The sequence below is a fragment of the Python bivittatus genome, unplaced genomic scaffold, assembly GCF_059951505.1.
Source record: "Python bivittatus isolate LINGU-HERP-01145 unplaced genomic scaffold, Pbiv_v1 ctg000690_np1212, whole genome shotgun sequence".
In the NCBI taxonomy this organism is placed as follows: Eukaryota; Metazoa; Chordata; class Lepidosauria; order Squamata; family Pythonidae; genus Python; species Python bivittatus.
Window position 1 is genome coordinate 9583249 of NW_028277096.1, and position 20030 is coordinate 9603278.

The 20030-nt window shown below is 41.0% G+C and overlaps 1 protein-coding gene across 3 annotated transcripts in view; it reads left to right on the forward strand.

Annotated features, from left to right (window-relative positions):
* Window positions 1-1447: 1447 nt before the first annotated feature.
* The window catches only part of POR (cytochrome p450 oxidoreductase), a 59928-nt gene continuing 41345 nt past the window's right edge, over window positions 1448-20030 (forward strand). Inside the window, exon 1 of one of the 3 annotated variants that reach the window (XM_088152193.1) lies at window positions 1448-1467. The gene's annotated coding sequence lies outside the window, so the exon portion shown is untranslated. Of the gene's footprint in view, window positions 1468-6774; window positions 6926-20030 lie in introns of those variants that run through there. The other 2 variants (XM_088152190.1, XM_088152194.1) reach the window with 2 other exon arrangements.

Here is a 20030-nt window from a genome sequence, read left to right on the forward strand (position 1 = left end):
GTTCAAGGTGCTGGTTTTGACCTTTAAAGCCCTACATGGCATGGGACTGGGTTATATGAAGGACCACCTCTCCCTGATTACATCTGCCTGTCCCACCAGATCCAGCAGAGAGGGCATGCTGCGGGTCCTGTTGGCTAGGGAGCTTCACTTGGCGGGTCTTAGGTGATGGGCCTTTTCTGCTGTGATCCCCACTTTATGGAATATTCTTCCCCCTGAAGTGAGGCTGGCTTCATTCCTTTTAACTTTCTGGAAGTCCCTCAAGTCCTGGTTGTGCCATCAAGCCTGGGGACCCCAGGGGACTGGTGAAATACTGAGATGGCTCCTGTGTAATTAACACCCGCTCTTCGCCCAATATTTTTTCTTTCAGCTTTGTCTTTTATAGTTTTAAAGTTTTTAAATAATAATAATATTAATAATTGTTTTGGATATATTAATTGTTTTTAGCTTTGTTGCACGCCGCCCAGAGCCACTTGCTTGTGAGGAAGGCGGCCATATAAATATGACAAACAAACAAATAAATAAACAAACAAATAATTGGTGCTCAGGCATTTTGACCTATTGTGCCAAATTTGTAGTGATATTTAGGGACCATGGAGTAGGAGCTGACTCCTGGTGACAGCATGAACAAATGTTTGCTCTCTTGACTTCTCTCCAGTAATAACTCATAGCTATTCCAAGGACAGTCTGCCCAATTTTTTGATCCTGTCCATTCACTTTATTTGTTGTCCTCCCTTTCTTCTTACCTCTAACTTGCAACACATAGTTGTTTTTTCTAGTCCATCGTTCATTTGCATCACATGCCCAGGAGTAATGTGAGTAATGGCGAAAGCATCAAAATAATGCTACAAATTACTCTTGATATCACGTTTCTATATGGAGCTTTGCATAAGGTCTTCTTCCCCTATCTTTGCTATATTACTGGAAAATCTCCCACCTTTGGTTCTGAAGTAATTGTTCATATAATCATTTTTTAAAAAACCCTCACTTCTGAAACAGTGACGCCAAAAAGACGATTGACCTTTTTTTATTTTTAAAGGCAGAGTGCCATACCTGATTGCAGAATGCACATTGCACATAACACAAGGAAGGGGTCAGCTTAGTTCATGTTGCAGCCTCTGTGAGCTTCTTTGTAATTCTGGAGAGTCTTTTCTTGGAACAATTCCAGCAGTCCTGCCCTTTCCTCCTTTATCCCTCCACCCCTTTGCACCATTGGCATGTGGCACTGGTGAACTCAACCGGCTTAAGTCTTAGAATAAATAAGAAGCTCATGGGTGAAGTTTCGGTTCAACTGGATTTTCACTGAGAGTGTCTCCTTGTTTGTGGAGTGGGGAATAGTACCTGAAAAATATATTCATCCAGTGTTGCTTTCACTGTGAATTTTGCCATCTTGCATCACCCCGACTGCAAAAGAAAGAGCATTAATCGGGATTTACTGAAATAATTTTCCTGGTTACAACTTCTGAGCAGGTTAGTAGTATAACAGCTACCCCATCTGAATCCTGTAGCTTTGCCTCTCTTGCCTGGTCATTTGAGTATAATTATTCTGGATTTCTGGGGATCTTTTTTCTATGGGCTATAAGGATGGTCCCAGATGGGTCTCTTCTTGTGTGTGTTTTTTTTATTTTTTTAATCTGCGCTCAGTCGTTACCGACTCTGCAGTGACTGCTTTGGACAAGTCCTTTGCAGTTTTCAAGGCAAGGTGTTTCGGAAGTGGTTTGCCAGAGCCTCCTTCCTAGAGCAGAGCCCAGCTGGCGAGCGCAGGAGGCGGGGTTTCCGTTGCTTCGCGCCCTTTTTGGGTGTGCCCGGTTTTTCATGCTTACCAGCAACCGCTCCCAACTCCTTTTTGCAAGGCGTCGCCAGCTAAAAACCTGGCAACACAGTTTTTTTCCAACATAACATAGACTATCCAACCAAATGGGGATCACAAATGGAAGAGTCTACATTCTCCTTCCCCTGCCAGGTAATTCCATGAGTAAGACCATATGGACTTATATTGTCCAACCTTCCATCTGTTGATACAAAACCAGTTCATTTTTTATAAAGACCTGAAACCATTGAATTTGTAATACAGGATACTTCCATTTCTACCTTGGATTTCTTGTATGATCCAAGTTTGTTTCTGTAATGTTTTTATGGTTTTGATAACATTGAATTGTTAATTTAGCCTCTGTAAAGACTTCATTCAATAGCTTAAGTCTTTGGAGTTTTAGAGACTGCTAAAGCTCAGGGCAGAATAAGGAGTATACCAACTGTTTTAATGGAATATTGCAAGCTCTAGTAATAAAAGTTAAGGAGCATAGTGAAAAAATGGAACTAAAATTAAATATAAAGAAGACCAAACTTAACAGCAGGTACAACAACCAGCCTTAGAACTAACAATGAAGATATCAAAGTGGTAGATAACTTCTGCCTTTTAGGATCAACTATGAACAGTAAAGGAACAGTCAGGAAATACACCACAGACTAGCACTTGGTGAAACAGCCATAAAGGTCTTGGAAAAGATATTCAGATGCTGGGATGTGTGTTTACCTACAAAGATCAAAACATGCAGGCCATGATTTTCCCTGGGGCCCTCTATGGAAGTGAAAGTTGGACTTTCAAGAAGCAGGATAGAAAGAGTATTGATGCTTTTGAACTTTGGTGTTGGAGATGACTCCTGAGAATACCATGGACAGCCAAGACAATAAACAAGCAGATCATCAAACAAATCAATCCAGAGTAATCACTTGAGACACAAATGACCAAATTATCCTACTTCAGACACATTATGCAAAGACCCGTTACTGGCAAAGTAAAAGGAAACCTGCCACTTGTGGGCTAGTCTATGCCCCACTTAGTTGCTTCAGGCCTGGTGGGCCACTAAGAGGACCTCCTAGATCTGGCTAGATGTGTTAGAATATTCTTAGCTCATCACCAACCTCCCCTTTCTCGGGAAGTAGAGACACCAAAGCTGGAAAGAGCCAGAGGCTGTAATACTAGACAGAAGATTAAAGAATAAAGTCAGCCTACCCCCACCAAAAAAAAAAAAAAGAGTCAAGAAAGAAGAAAAAAAATTGGTTGAATGATTGCAGTTCAGTTAGGAGTGACCTTCAGGGAAAGGTAAATAGTGATGTCATAATGTTCTCAGCCAAAAGGGGAATATCTCAAGGTCTGCAGTTTTTGGGTGATTTTACTATTTATTTATTTATTTATTTATTTATCATATTTATATAGCTGCCCATCTCACACAAGGGCGGCGTACAACAATTAAAAAATAAAGACATAAAAACAGCTACATATAAAAAACAGTAAAATTATATTTTGATACAAAATATAATATATAGAGAGCCAGTTTGGTGTAATGGTTAAGTCATTAGGCTAGAAACCTGGAGATTGTGAGTTCTAGTCTTGCCTTAGGCATGAAGCCAGTTGGGTGACCTTGGGCCAGTCACTCTCAGCCCTAGCAAGGAGGCAATGGCAAACCACTTCTGACAAACCTTGTAAAGAAAACTGCAGGGACCTGTCCAGGCAGTTGTCAGGAGTCAACACTGATACAAAGGAACAAATAATAACTAGAGTGTTTTTTTTTGTTGTTGGGTGAAATTTTCATTCAAGATGTGATTTGATTAAACTGATTTAATTAGATAAATTCAGGGATGGTAACTATGAATGGCTTGCCTCTGAGGATTATATGGTGTTTTGATGTGTCGGAATTAATATATCTCTGAATAGCATTTGATGAGAAGCAGAGAAAATTTTCTCAAAGGTGTTGGGCTGGCCAATATTAAATGCAAAATCATGGATTAGATACACCTTGATTAAATTTCATGAATTTCATATACTTTTATAAGCTCTTGACTGAAGAGATTTATTTTGCTCCCAGGACTTAGAGCCATTAATCCTGCTGGCAACACATATGAAATGCTTGCTCTCTCCCTGTTTACAAGGTTGAGGAATTCAGTGATACAATTTCAGGAACTGCAAGAGGAAAAAAAGACCTTAACATGTATAAATCTATCATAACATTATGTCCCAGAGCACAGCAATCATTAATTATGACATAGGGAAATCATATATGTATAAAATGTACTCTGCAAATACTCTCCAAGATGGGCTTTCAGGCCTTTTAAACAAACAAAAAAGGAATATTTATGCACAGGTAGTCTCTGGGTTAAGAACACCCAGTTCAAGGATGACCAATATTAAGAATGGAGCCTACTGTAGCAAAATTCAAGTTAAATACACAATGGTTTGAGTTCATTACACAATACTACTTACACAGTATTATACAATAATACTGTTCTGGCTTACATGCACATTTGACTTAAGGACAAACCTTGGGAACGGAACTCATTCTTAAACTGGGGACTACCTGTAATTGGCTGAGTCCAGCATTTCTTAAAGGATCCATTCTTCTCTCATGCTCTGCTTTTTTGCAAACTCCTAACAGACGGGATGAATAATTTTTAGTTCAAATTTTTATTTCAGTCCAAATTATTAAAGCACCAAGTCCTTAAAGACTGAGGAAGTCTTCTTTGGAGTAATAAATCAGGCACATCAAGGATCAACTAAGCCTTTGGCTGGATTAGTAAACAATAATAGGATATAAATCATGAGTTATAAATCACCATGGCTAGTTTAACTCATCAAAGACAAAGATAAATATATAATATTGTATCTTAGCGTAATGAGTGATGCTAAAGCTATGATATCTGGGGTGCAAAATTCCAGATGAGGAAATACACAAAGCCCTCTAGTAGTTCTTCAGGTTTTGGCAGCTTGTAGGTGACAGCTCTAGGGAAGCACTTTCATTGGAAGGAAGTGCTTTTAATCCCAGGTAGTTCAAATCTTTTCATTCAGCCCTTTGCTTTTTTAATATAATTTTTATTGAAGAAATTTCTAACAGAGTAAAAATCATAAAAGAAAAAAAAGAAAAATAGTAAATAGTGAAAAATGAAAAATGAAAAGAGAAAAAGAGGCAGAAAAGAAAAAGAAAAAAAAGAAAAGAAAGATTATAAGGGAAGTAGCTTCCAATCTTCTTGACAGTGGTTATAAATACATTTATGTTTTGTCCTCTCTCTCTAAAGTTACATCATAATTTCCTTCTTTCCATAAGCTACCCTTTCTAATTTTCAAACCCATTAATCACAAGTTCATTTTTCTCTTTTTTCAGCAAAAAGTCCATAAGGGGTTTCCAGTCACTGCTAAATGGAGTTGTTGATCTTTCTCTAATCAAACTAGTTAATTTTGCCGTCTCTGCTAGTTCTGTCCTCTTCACCAACCATTCCGCCATCGTGGGTATTTCAGAGTCTTTCCATTTTTGCACATATAATAATCTCGCAGCAGTAATCATATATAAGAATAATCTTCTGTGGCTCTTTTCTAATTGACTGTCCATTAATCCCAGCAAAAAAAAATCTGGTTTCAACTGAATGTTAATCTTTAAATTCATTCAGCCCTTTGTAGAGATGCCAAGTTGCAGTTTTGCAACAACCGGCAAACTGTGGGGAAATTCACACAGCTTTCTCATCCCAGTGTGAAAACAGCTCACTAATCACTTCCAAGACTGCATGCCTACACTTAGATCTTGGTGTCCTTCCACAGCTGAGGTAGCCTGAGGTAGTTTAAGGTACTCCAAATTGTGTTTTCACTAAGGCTTATCTGGGAAGCATCATTAGACCACAATCCCAGAATCTTATGGCACCTTAAAGACTAACAAATGTAAAGATCTGAGACCATTTTTCATGGATTAAGCAAAGTCCCAGCATTCTTATACCAAAAACATACATTAACTAGCTCATCATTAATGCAAGCATGCCCAACTACTGCTTCATCACTTCTTTTACCACTTCCTCCCTCAGCCCTTCCTTCAATAACAGCTGTATTAAATATTCCTTTCTTGCAAGTAAATCCATCTCCGTATATTAAGTTAACACAAGACTCTGCTGTTTTGCTGCAAAAGATTAAGATGGCCATCTCTTTGGAAACAGCCCCAGAATCTGCTTGCATTCCCATCACTTGCTTAACTTGGTTACTAACTGATCATGTGCCATCAAGTCATTTTCACCGCATAGAGTGGTTACTCAATTAACCCATCATCAGAGTTCATTTCATAAGGGACATCCAATCGGATTCAGCTCCACGTGATTACAGGTTGAACCATTAAACTAACTAAATAGGCTGAGTTCATGCACTCAGTATTACAAGTCAGGAAAAAAAAACCTGGCTTAACTTCAAGCAAGCTTATTGTGAGAATGCATCTAAGTCTTTCCCTGACCAATTCAGCATCTTCTGGGAACACAATCTTTGTTCCTGCGAGCGAAGCCCACGGAAATCACGGAGGCTTTCTTTCAGAAAGGGATGCAAACAACTCAACTAAATAAAAATTATAGTCTAATTCAGTGTTTCTCTTTAAACTCCACACATCTTAAAGTTGCTAAGGTTGAGAAGCCTTGGTCTAACCCAGAGTTTCTCAACCTGGGCCCTTGAAGATGTGTGGACTTCAACTCCCAGAATTCCCCAGCCAGCAAACCTGGCTGGGGAATTCTGGGAGTTGAAGTCCACACATCTTCAAGCGGCCCAGGTTGAGAAACGCTGGTCTAACCTAATTCCTCTCTACTCATGCGTTGGCCCTTTTAAGACATGCGTCTTCCATTCAGCTGGAGCCGGGAAGGCCGTACCATTTCTCGCGCGCGTGGGGAAGTTTCTGAGGGGCAGTGGAAGGATTCACTTTGCCCGGAATAGGTGGAGCCGCCGGGTTGGACCGGATACATACAAGAGGCAATCTTCGGAGAGGGAGGAGTCTGCCCGGAGCACGTTCTGGGTCCCTCCCCCACGTCGCTCAGTGGTAGCGCCCGTTCTCCACCCCCTTCTTTCTTTCTGGGTCTTCGGGAGGAGAGCTGCTGCCATCGCCGTCGTTTTCTTTGCACTCGGGACCGTTGGTGGGTGAGTGAGTGAGTGAGTGAGGGCGGGCGGGGCGGGGGAGCGTCGGAGCTGGGTGGGGGTCCCCAAGTGTGAAGGGGAAGGGCTGGGGTCCTCTGGCTTGGTAGCCACGGAGGAGAACGTAGAGGCCGGGTTCCTCTAAAGCGAGCAAGCTTTAATGAGGAAGGGAGCCCCGTCTAGGAGTAGGAAGTAGGGCAAAGTTAAGAGTGATAGGTGGGTAACAAGGGGTTGCAAAAAAGCAGAGTGGCACCGTCTGGCATCCCGAGTTCTGGGCCTAGGGAAAAGCCGGGATTGGGGGACTTTGATTTTTCCTGTCTGAAACAGGTTCCTTTCATAGGGTGCAGCGGGGCGCTCGGCTGTCAGCCTGGGCTGGGTGGATTCTCTGCCCTTTCAGTAAGGAAGAGGAGGAGAGTAAAAGAGCCGAGCCCTTGACTTCCTCGCGAAAGGAACGGATGGGTCAATGCAGCCTTCCTTGGCACCAAAAAAAAAAAAAAGAAAGAAAAGAAAAGAAAACGAAATCAAAGCCTTTCATCCATAATGCTGGCCTAAACCCTCTCTTTTGACACGTTCCTTCCTTGAAAGAAGCAAAGCGTTTTTGTGTTTTAGAAAGAACCCTGAAAGCGAGGAGCCTTCGGGTTTTCAGACGGCATGATGGCTGCCTATCAAGTGGAATGTAGTAAACTCTGAATTGTGGGATTGTGCCAGGAATCTTGGCATGTTGTAAATCAGCTTCTGTTGAACGCTGGAGGTGTTCAGTGCAGCAGACGCATCCTCGGCGTGAGTAGACGCTCTTCTGTTAACTCGGTAATGGAGACTGGCAGGAAATCTTGTGCTCTGATAAGCAAGTGAAGGAATGAGAGCCAGGATACTGGAAGTGGCCTTGAATATACTTTGGTAGATGAATTGTCAAACGCTCTGGACTTCTGGGGCCTGTTTGAGGAAGACCAAGGTATATGTGAGCCAAGGATGCCTTTCAGAGAGCAATTTTTAACAGGTTAACTTCTTTGAAATTAATAGGTACAGAATATGCTGTTTCTATTGATGTCTAATTGGCACCGAAAAGGGATGTATTTTTCAGAAATTAAGGATGAAGCTTGTGAAATATTAGGGATATGCAGTGAGCTGAATTCTATGACATGATTTGGAAGAAGCGAATTGGAGTGGAGAGGTACGCGTATAGCCTCTGCTGGCATGTTCTTAAATATGCCTTAAAAGCTGTGCTTTCGGATCCCTTTTCCCTTTAAATCTGGATCTTTGCACATCTTTAAGATGCATAGCTAGTGTGGATGTGCCGCTAGATGACATTTGTAAGCCCAAATCTACCCGTTTTTCCATGTCCTGACCCTCTTTGGCCATCTAAGAATGGCATTATTTGGGTTCAGAGAACTTTTGGGTTTTCTTTGGATGGGAATGGTCTTCCTATGTAATTTACAATCTGTTTCCATTTGTTGTTCTCCCCCTCCTTCCCTCCCCCCCCATACAGCTGGTCCCCAGTTTGGCAAATCTGGTTGTGTACTCACGCAATATGATTGTCAGCCCTACAATCTAGACCCAATCAAGAAACCAACTCCCTAGGAAGACTAGAACTCAACTTTATTGAGATAGGCTATAGCAGTGTTTCTCAACGTTGGCCACTTGAAGATGGGTGGACTTCAACTCTCAGAATTCTGGGAGTTGAAGTCCACCCATCTTCAAGTGGCCAACGTTGAGAAACACTGGGCTATAATAACAGAATCTTGCAAGTCTGATAATGTTTTTCCTCCCCTCCCTCATATACCCCACTGGGTCAGGGAAGAGACACCCTGAGCCTCTTCCTAATACTATCTCCTTTCCCAGGGCTTAAGCAATGCTTGTTATTTTTGTAATGGCCTCTGCATATTCCCTTTGAGGCCCTCTCCATGGCTCTCTTCAACGATGGGCTCATTTTCCTGGATTCATGGTCCCCATTGAATCATGCTCCCCTCAAAATAGTTTCAGTCTTGTTCTCCCTCTTTCTCCAAAGCATATCTTTCGGCTTCGATATCTTCCAGTCTTTGTGACAGGTGGAAAATTATAATGACCTTTCGTGAGACTTGGCAGCCGGTTTCCTTGTTGCGTAACCGTGACTCTAATTTTTTTTTTTTTTTTAAAGCACTCAGTACCACAGAACAAAAGACAACCTCAGGTATTTGGACTGGCTCCTTATCCTTGCAGTGGTATTGGTTAGAGATAGTGCCCCCTGCTGGCTTTTGGGCATTATTGGTTGTGACAAACTAGAAAACGTGCCCTTGTAATAGTGTTCCTTGTCATGATGGCGAAGCTGGCCTGCTCATTTAGACTAGAGTTGGCTAAAAGATAAATTGGGATCTATTGATGGAGATTTGCAATTGGTTAGCAACAGTCAGGATTGGACTAGATGACCTTTAAGACCTCTTCTAACTCCTTATTTCCGTGAATTTCTGCCTAACAAAGGTTAAGCTGTGACAACAAAGTGTCCCGCATTGCTAAAATGAATAAAATCTATATTATGTGTGTGTACAATATAGATTTCTATGTAAAATACTTATGAATTCCTTTAATTCAGACACACAAAACAAATTCCTGACCATAGATTTAAAAAAAAAATCCCAATGTCTTTTGCACGAGTGGGATTTAGTCTTCCTAAAGTCCTAAGAGTAACCACAAGTCTGAACTGTGACTGTTCTTGAATCAAATATACTTCTATTGATATTGGCCGTGTTACTATAACTTTTCTTGGCCTTTGGCTTTTGTCCCAGAATTTGATGAATTCGTCCCTGGAATAAGGAGTTGGAAGAATCTGTGACATCTGGTTGGGTAGGTGTCTTTTAAAAAAAGAAGAGAGAAATGCATATTTGCCTTCTGAAATCGAATAGCACATTATGTCCTTTCTCTCTCCCCTTCCTACCTCCTCCTTTTGGGACACAAGTTCATCGTATGCCACGATGAAATGAAATTCTGCCGCATGTTCAAGGTGGCAGGATTCCACGAGATTCCTTTTAGGAAGAGCTTGGAGAAATCTAAGAATGATAATAAGGGAGGGAGAAAGAGTCTTGTTGCGCTAATTCAGGGCTTTTCTAGTAAGCAATGTCTGGTGTGTATGGAAAGAGTAGTTATCCTAAAATAGGAAGGGGCCATTTAGGCCCCTAAGCCCAACTCCTGCTCGTGGTAGGGATCCAAATGAAAGCATTCCAGATTGATGGCTGTCTAGCTTCTGCTTGAAATTTTAAGACATTGTGATCATCATATTTACTTCAGTCTTTGACCAATAAAAATACATACAATACATACAATAAAACAGACAACAATATTACCCCTTTCATCAATGACTATTAGCAACCATTTGCGGGCGAAGCTTACACATTATGTAGCAAAATTTTGCAACTTTTAAAGAAATAGATTTGTCTTGATTATTTAACAAATAATGCAAGTAAAAATTATCGGAATGCCCAGGGAATTTAAATAAAAGAGGGGTAATCAGCTGAAAGCGAATGTCCCTATAATACTGACAATACAAGAGAACTGGTTTGTTCACTAGAATTTGGTTATTTGCAATTATATTATGGGTAAAAACAGCAGTTTCTGCTTGGCCTTCTATATCTAAGATCCTTTGCTTTAGTAGTGACCTGGCTCGGTCAAAACTCTAAAGTCAAAATGGCATCGTTGGAAAACCCATAGAAACTCAGTTTCTTTTGGATAGCTATTTTCCAGGTCGTCTCAGAGTTATCTGCCAGTATTAGATGGGTCAGTCCACTGGGGTTATGGTGTAATTTTAGCTAGTGGGTAAAGATATTAATCCATAGATTGGTTTCAAGTGTACTGACTCCTGCTTCCTGTTGGAGTACTGCATTTGGAACACAGCTGGGTACCTGGAAGATGTTTCTTAGAAATTTTGTTTGAACTCTTTCCAAGATAATCATGTTGTTGTATGGTCCTAATTGGACCCCATATAACAGTTGTGCTCGAGCTTTGGCTGCAAACAACTTAATTGCAGCGGGAATAAACTGCGCTCCTCTGGAAAATTAATAGGTTTGGATGGCTAAGGCAGACCTCTGTGTGTTATAGGTTACATGGTCCAGATGGGCATTTCTGTTTCCTGAGGCTTGAAAAACTATCCCGGGATATTTGAAGACTTTAACCTGCTCAATGGACTGTCCGCCTAAATTCCAACTTCTTTGTTTAGGGCGTTTAGAAAAAGTAAGGATCTTAGTCTTGGTATAATTTATTATTAATTCCTCCTCGATACAGTAATCTATAAGTGAGTTCAAAGCTCTCTTAAGGCCAGTAGAGGTTAATGATAGAATTACTGCATCATCAGCATACAATAATAAGTTAATATGTCTTTGAGCTAATTTAGGGGGGTGAAATGTAGAATTACTTAAATAAGACACTAATGAGTTTATATAATTAAATAAAACTGGGGCCAGTACACATCCCTGTCTAACTCCCCTCTTTACAGGTATTTCTTTTGTGCCATGGCCTTGAGTGCTGCACCTAACCTTCAATCTGTGTTCTCATGGATTTTAATAAGCAGCAGTAATAGGCGTTTATCTATTGTGGAATTTTTTAATTTAAGCCACAGTTTAGTTCTAGAAACAGTATCAAAAGCTGACCTAAAATCAGTAAGTGCTGCGTAAAGAGATTGTTGTGATTTATGAATGTATTTCTCAACTAAATGTTGCAGGACCAAGGAACGGTCTAATGCTGATCGTCCTGTTCTAAACCCAGCCTGTTCATCCTTTATAATGTTTTCAGATTCAAGCCAATCTAGTAATTTCTCCTGTAGGTGTTTGGCATACATTTTACTAATCTGTCTTAACAAACTGATTGGGCAATAGTTGGCTGGATCATCCCTTTTACCCTTCTTACAGTAGGGCAAAAAAGTATTTAGTCAGCCACCAATTGTGCAAGTTCTCCCACTTAAAAAGATGAGAGAGGCCTGTAATTTTCATCATAGGTATACCTCAACTATGAGAGACAAAATGGGGGAAAAAATCCAGAAAATCACATTGTCTGATTTTTAAAGAATTTATTTGCAAATCATGGTGGAAAATAAGTATTTGGTCACCTACAAACAAGCAAGATGTCTGGCTCTCACAGACCTGTAACTACTTCTTTAAGAGGCTCCTCTGTCCTCCACTCGTTACCTGTAGTAATGGCACTTGTTTGACCTTGTTATCAGTATAAAAGACACCTGTCCACAACCTCAAACAGTCACACTCCAAACTCCACTATGGCCAAGACCAAAGAGCTGTCGAAGGACACCAGAAACAAAATTGTAGACCTGCACCAGGCTGGGAAGACTGAATCTGCAGTAGGCAAGCAGCTTGGTGTGAAGAAATCAACTGTGGGAGCAATAATTAGAAAATGGAAGACATACAAGACCACTGATAATCTCCCTCGATCTGGGGCTCCATGCAAGATCTCACCCCGTGGGGTCAAAATGATCACAAGAATGGTGAGCAAAAATCCCAGAACCATACGGGGGGACCTAGTGAATGACCTGCAGAAAGCTGGGACCAAAGTAACAAAGGCTACCATCAGTAACACACTACGGTGCCAGGGACTCAAATCCTGCAGTGCCAGACGTGTCCCCCTGCTTAAGCCAGTACATGTCCGGGCCCGTCTGAAGTTTGCTAGAGAGCATTTGGATGATCCAGAAGAGGATTGGGAGAATGTCATATGGTCAGATGAAACCAAAGTAGAACGTTTTGGTCTAAACTCAACTCGTCGTGTTTGGAGGAGAGAGAATGCTGAGTTGCATCCAAAGAACACCATACCTACTGTGAAGCATGGGGGTGGAAACATCATGCTTTGGGGCTGTTTTTCTGCAAAGGGACCAGGACGACTGATCTGTGTAAAGGAAAGAATGAATGGGGCCATGTATCGTGAGATTTTGAGTGAACACCTCCTTCCATCAGCAAGGGCACTGAAGATGAAACATGGCTGGGTCTTTCAGCATGACAATGATCCCAAACACACCGCCCGGGCAACGAAGGAGTGGCTTCGTAAGAAGCATTTCAAGGTCCTGGAGTGGCCTAGCCAGTCTCCAGATCTCAACCCCATGGAAAACCTTTGGAGGGAGTTGAAAGTCCATGTTGCCCAGCAACAGCCCCAAAACATCACTGCTCTAGAGGAGATCTGCATGGAGGAATGGGCCAAAATACCAGCAACAATGTGTGAAAACCTTGTGAAGACTTACAGAAAACGTTTGACCTCTGTCATTGCCAACAAAGGATATATAACAAAGTATTGAGATGAACTTTTGATATTGACCAAATACTTATTTTCCACCATGATTTGCAAATAAATTCTTTAAAAATCAGACAATGTGATTTTCTGGATTTTTTCCCCCATTTTGTCTCTCATAGTTGAGGTATACCTATGATGAAAATTACAGGCCTCTCTCATCTTTTTAAGTGGGAGAACTTGCACAATTGGTGGCTGACTAAATACTTTTTTGCCCCACTGTATATATTGGTATTATAACGGCTAGACCCCAGTCCTCTGGTATCACAGCCAGACGATCTATTGCTGTGAAAAGTGAAGCTAACACAGGAATCCACCAATCCAGGTTATCTTTTATTACTTCAATTGTAATGAAATCTGCTCCTGGGGCTTTCCCTGGTTTAAATTGTTTGATTATATTTCTGATCTCCGAGTGTGAGACCAGGGGCCAATAGGGGAGAGAGGATACATCCAACTCTAAATCTGCCGAGGAATTTTCTGCTTGACTATATAGGGTAACAAAATATTGTTCCCATATATTGGCTGGTATATGCGGCAAGGAACTATAAGTATTATCAGAAAAAGATGGAGCTACCATTCTCCAAAAGATGGCTGGATTTTTTGCACTGGCAGCCTCTATCAAGCGTTGCCAGGATGTCCATATGGCTTCCCTTTTTTTTTTTGACAGATTAACTGTTTGTACTGTTTTTTTCAGTTTCACTAGCTCAGAGACTGTACAGGAGCCAGGAATCTCTTTATATAGCTTGAAATGATAATTTAAAGAATCCCAGGCTTCACGGCATTCATGGTCAAACCAAGCATGCCGTGACCTTCGGTCATGTCTTATTGCAGCTGGTTGTGGGGCAGTTAGCAGAGACAAGAGTGATCTAGCTAGACTGTTAAAGTTGGCCAGTAAGGTATTATCTATCTTGCCATCCACTATTGCCGAGTAAAGTGAATTTGCTGGTTCCCCTCTGATAAAGTTAGTGATTTTTACTGCTTGTTGAGAAGTCCATTTAGCAGGAATGGGGCAAAGATAATCAGCCATTGCTGTAATGTGGCAAGTAGGTAAAAACAACCTATCAAAGATTTTTAAACACAATGTGACAGGAAAATGGTCACTTTCTGGTCGACTAACAGTTGCAAACTTAGATATATAGGGAATCAAGCTCTGTGAGATCCCTGCATAATCTAGCAGGGATGGCTTAGTACCTGCCCAGTGGGTATACTCAGCTGGGTAATCATCAGTAGTAGACCCATTTAAAATGACCAAATTCAGTTTCGTAAAGGTTTGTACAAGACAGAACCCTCTATAGTCACTATGGGCATCCTTAGACTGGTGACATAGGATGGGGGGAGTTATTACAGCAGATAAAGGCTGGCAGTGAAATTTAGCAAAAAGTGATTTGTCATTTGCTCCAATCCTGGCATTAAAATCACCAGCCAATATCAAATGAGCTGTGAGGAATACAGTCCTTAGATCTTCAACATAAATGTCTATTTTGTCCCAAACATATTTAATCTCTGATCGTATATGCAGGGGTGGAATATAGACATTAACCAAAAGAAGTTGGCTCCTACTAAATTGAAGCAAAACAGCCATTGCATACTGATCTAATGGTTGTAACTTAGTTACTTGGGCCTGCAATGAAGTAGATGTTAGAATACCTAATCCCCCACAAAGCCTCCCATGCCCTGCACCAGGCACAGCTTCCAGTGCAGATGTCTTAAACCCGTCTACTAGTAAATCACCTGCATGCCATGTTTCCTGGAAAAAAACTATGTCATTGCTAGAAATATATGCAAGAAATGAAGGATCTCTACTCCTGGACTTCCACCCTGCAATATTCCAGGAAATAACAAACAAGGGAGTAGTGTTATTTGAATGTCATTTGGCTTGACCAGACAAGGATGTTGCTGTGAGTTCTACCTAGGACGCACTGGGTGAGTACATCTCCCTTCTGCACTGCCAGGTGTTGCACAAGAACAGTCAGATATTTGCATGTCCATTGATGTGGCTGTGATAGAATCCTGTGGGTGGTGAGCTGCAAAATCTGTAGTCTGTGGGGCTACAGATCTGCGGGGTAGTCTGCGGGGCTACTACGGGAAATTTTAAGACATTGTGATGGAATGTATCTACAAGGAGGAGAGTGATGTGGGAGATCAAGGCTGTCAGGAAGGAGGGGTGGCATTCCAGCAGGGGAAAGGAGGCAAAAGACAACATAGTCTGCAGGAGGAGCGTGAGAAGAGTAAGAGATTCAGGATAGCCACTCCCAAGAATTTCCCAGGGTATATCCACTAGTTGCTATGTATAGATTTAGTTTGGCAAGATTATAAGGTGTAAGCAAATAATGGAACTGTACTCAACTGGACTGTTTCATTGTTGTTCTTGGGCTGGGCCTGACAGACATGGACTTCAACTCCCAGAATTCCCCAGTCAGCATGTTGGCTGGGGAATTCTGGGAGTTGAAGTCCACCCATCTTAAAAGTTTCTGAGGTTGAGAAATGCTGCTCTAAGTAATTGGATCCACTGTCAGATTACTCTTACTGTTAGGATGTTTCTTCAGACATTCAAGAATCTCCCTTCCTGTAACTTAAATCCACTCTCCCATGTCCTGCACTCTGGAAGGAGAGACAACAAGTCCTAATCTTTTCTGTGTGACATTCTTTCAGTATTTGAAGAGTGCTGTCCTTTCTCTCCTGGGTTGGCTTTTCTCAAGGCCAACCTCTCTTCATAAAGCTTAGTTTCTAGTGCCTTGATCACCTTTCCTCTGATCTCTGAACCTGTTATGATTTTTCTAAATTCTTCCTAAAATGTAGTGGCCAGAATTGGACCCAGTACTTGAAGTGGGACCTGACCAAAGCATAATTGAGTAAAAAAAAAAAGTTAATAATAATAATTTATTAAATTTATATGCTGCGCGGCTCTCAGCTACACTGGTCGATTAGAAATTTATCTTAACACAGCCTATAGTTGTATTTGTCTTTTTTGCAGCCACATCACATTTCTGACTCGTACTCTTTTGTGCAAGAACTATTAGCAAGTCAGATATCTCCCACTGTATACCTGTGCATTTGCTTTTGTCTCCTATGTGAACAACTCTGCATTTGTTCTTGTTACACTTTATTTGGCTACTTTCAGCCCGTTTCTCTAGTGAATTAAGACTGCTTTGAATTTTACTTCTCTAGGGTGTTAGTTGATCCATCTAGTTTTGTATCATTTGCAAACTTGATAAATGTTCTCTCTACCTCATAATTTGATCTTTAATGAAAGTAGTGAAGAACAGAGGGCTCAGGACTGATTTTTTGTTGTATCCCACTTGATAACTTCTTCAATCTGATGAAAATACTTCGGTATGGTGGGCACCAAGTATGATTTTTGAGCCAGCTTTGTGTCCACTTAACAGTCATGCCATCCTGCCCACGATTAACTAGCTTGGGAGGGAGTTAGAGAGGATTGGAGTTGTGGTCTGCATTGGAGGTGCTGTTGGTTTCCTACCTTTGCTTTAGAAGTTTCATCCTGAAGGGAAAAGGATAAGAACATGGTATCTTTTCACACAATACACAGAACCGTAAACTAACCATGCTGTCTGAGTTCACACAGCTACATTTTGGTCTACTTCTTATGAGAATCCAGCCAAAGGTCCTGGACTTGTTGGCCTGGGTGGCTGCAACAATTGTTTTATTAATTGTATTATGTTTATTAATGTTCCCATAGGCAGGCTAGCTCCATAGTTTTCTTGATTGTAAAAATGTTGACAGTTAAAGCTGCACGGCTAATATGTTGCTCCAGAATAAAGACTTGGTAGAGTCCTCTCCTAGTCACCTGTGGTAGATGAGGGTGGCAGAATTTGTCCTGGCAAAGAAATTTGCCTATTTTTTTCTTTATATATGGACAGTTTTCATTGGCGTGTATCAGTGAACTGAAAATGTCGGCTAGGAAGGACTGTCAGTTGGTTTAATATATTTTATCCTGTTACCCCAGACTGATGTAATCAACATTGATTCCTGTGAGACCAACTTCAAGAAAAATGTCCTAAGAATTGCACTTTTAGTGATCAACTGAAGCTAATCAGTTTGCTGTGTAACACAATCACAGTTAGCATTGAGCAATTGTTTTGCATATGATGCAATGAACCAGCAAAATCTTCTGCCTCCTCTGCAGCTGAGTTCAAATATCCCAACCACCTTTAGAGTAGCTTGTTGCCCACTCTTTTTTGTCTTCTCTTTAACTGTAAAGAAATGGGTCTTCCCTGTTCCCATTCCTTTTGAGACCCTAATTAACCTTTGGCTTTCCTTTGGATGTGAAAAGGTGGTTAGGGATCAGTGATTTGGAGGGCATACCAGATTATGGTTACAGTAGACAATTCAAAACAAATAGAATATCTGTAGCTCAGGGTTGAACTGTGGAGTTCTTAGTGCTCTCTAAGCTTGGTTGTTTGCTTGCAGACATTTCATTACCTAACTAGTAACATCAGTGTGAGTGTAAGGTTTGCTGCCTGTTTCTGTGCAGTATTTATATACTTTATTAGCATTTTAAATCAAGCCAAATCCAAAAATGTTGGAGAATTCCTGGAAGCTTGACATTCAGACATCAGTAGACACATAGAGATAACCACATCTACATACCATTCAAAAAAGACAATAAAAAACTTAGGAAGGAAACAAAAAGACTACCACATGTTCCCTCCAGCAGCCCACATACAGATAAGCAGGGATCAGCACCAGACAAACAAGCAGAAAACAAGCCTCTAATCAAGGAACCAAGGAGGAACTTACACCCCCACCAAAGCTGGCAGGCAAACTACTGCATATAAACAGGCAGAAAATCCCACACTCGTTCACACTGATGATGTTACCTAGTTGGGTAATGAAATGTCTGCAAGCAAACAACCAAGCTCAGGGCACCAAGAACTCCACAATTCAAAACGAAGCCATGGGTTCACATAATGGATCCCTTAACCACAATTGAAGCCAAGGTCTGGACAACACACTGAACAATGGCCTTAGCCATATGAATTTGAGATGTGAACCATGGCAATGGAAATAGTACGCCATAACAATATTTGTTTAATTTTGATTTAGTGTGATTTAGTGTGTCACGTGAACCTAATGTGTAATTAGGTAGCCTAATTATCTAGTGTGTAATGGGAACCTAACCTTTGTGGTTTATAAACGATAGTTAATGGCCCAGCACCTGCCAGTTAAACTATGGCTATGAACCCAGCCACTGTCTTAGGTAATCAGAGAACCTGAAACTCCCTGTTTAGGTTAATCCCCCTTGGAGAAGGTTATCGGTCTGGTTCTTCTGCAGTATTATGTCAATATTTTTTCTCAGTTTCATTGTTAGCTTCCCAAGGTATCATTTTTACAAAAGGGTTGCCTTTTGGAGAAGCTCTGTTCCATGCCTGGTCTGAATTAGATCCTCCCAAGATCATGTGTTTACATACACATGTTCTTTTTCCTTGGTCCCATTCTGGCCCTGAGAATGAGTTTCCAGGTGATCTAAATTGAAGCTGATCTTGAGGTTCCTTGATTATAATCAAATTGTCAGGTTACTTTTAGCTAGCTGTTCTTGATTATGTCTTTGATGGGATAGTCAGAAAGTCACACTCAGATGATAGGTTCACTTATGTTGTGCTTAGTTGGGATCATGAATATGTGTGAATGCAGTTTGCGCTGGCCCTGTTGGATATTGGAAATGGGCTCTGCGGCTGCACCTGTCTCTGTTTTCAAGACTTTCTTGGCTGAGCTTGAACCCTTGGGAGCATGTGAATTAGAATTGCTTCCTAGAGTGGAAATGATATGAGGGCAATCTGGGAAGACTTCAATGCTTTATGGTTTTGCTTATTAAATGCTCTATCTCTCTTTCTGTCTTTGGATGGTTAGGCTCAGAAAGATGATTGGCCCCTTTAGGGTCATAAACTTAAACCCAGGTTAACAAAACACTTAATATATTCACATAATAGGCCCTATTACGGCTTAACTGACTACGTTCTATAGCACGGATGAATCACAAACTACCCAACTCAATTTTGGTCTAGTCTGGTTCCTTGTGCAGACCTAGAAAGTGAGTGGTTGAGGTCATTCAATGACTTGTTTCAAACTTTATACTAATGAGGTTTGCTTGGGACATATTGTCATGTTGAACTCAAATAATTGTGGTTGGTTTGCTTTTGATTGAGTAAACCCTGGCTTACATAGACAAGCTAGCCTAACTAAATCTCCCAACCTGATACCCTCCAGATGTGCTAAATTATTGTCCCAAAGACAGCAAGGCCTAAGGCTATGTTAGCTGTGGCTGTTGGTAGATGTAGCCTGGGGCATCAGGTTGGAAAAAGTCTGCATTAATGCAGAATAAAGGATTTGGGGATCAGCTATTTCATGTTCCCATTTCTGTGAAAAAGTGAGAATTTACATAAGATGAGAGCTGCCCTTCATAAAGAATGAAGCCCATGGCTGCACACCATGTCCTTGATGGCTTCTTTCTGATTTAATTGCTCTGGAGTAATGTTTACATTTGTTAGTGGAGGAAACAACAAGTTGCATCAGGCTTTAAGAAGTACATGTCAAGTTTATCTCCGAGTGACGTAAGGCTGGGTTCATAAAATATGCATAAACAGGTTAAATGAAGATCTACTGGCTGTATTCGTGCAATGTGCCAAGCTTGATTTGAGGTAAGCTTGGTTTTATACTAAGTAATCCTTGGTTGTCTGGCTAGCTTTTGTATTATGTTGTACAACCTGCCCCCCCCCCATTTTCTCAATAATTAAATTAGGTGTGTGATGCAAATGAAGAACCCAGTGTAATCACAACATGCTCAGTTGTATAATCCTGCAGCTAGCACTTTAGGTGTTACCTAACTATTATATCACTTTCATTC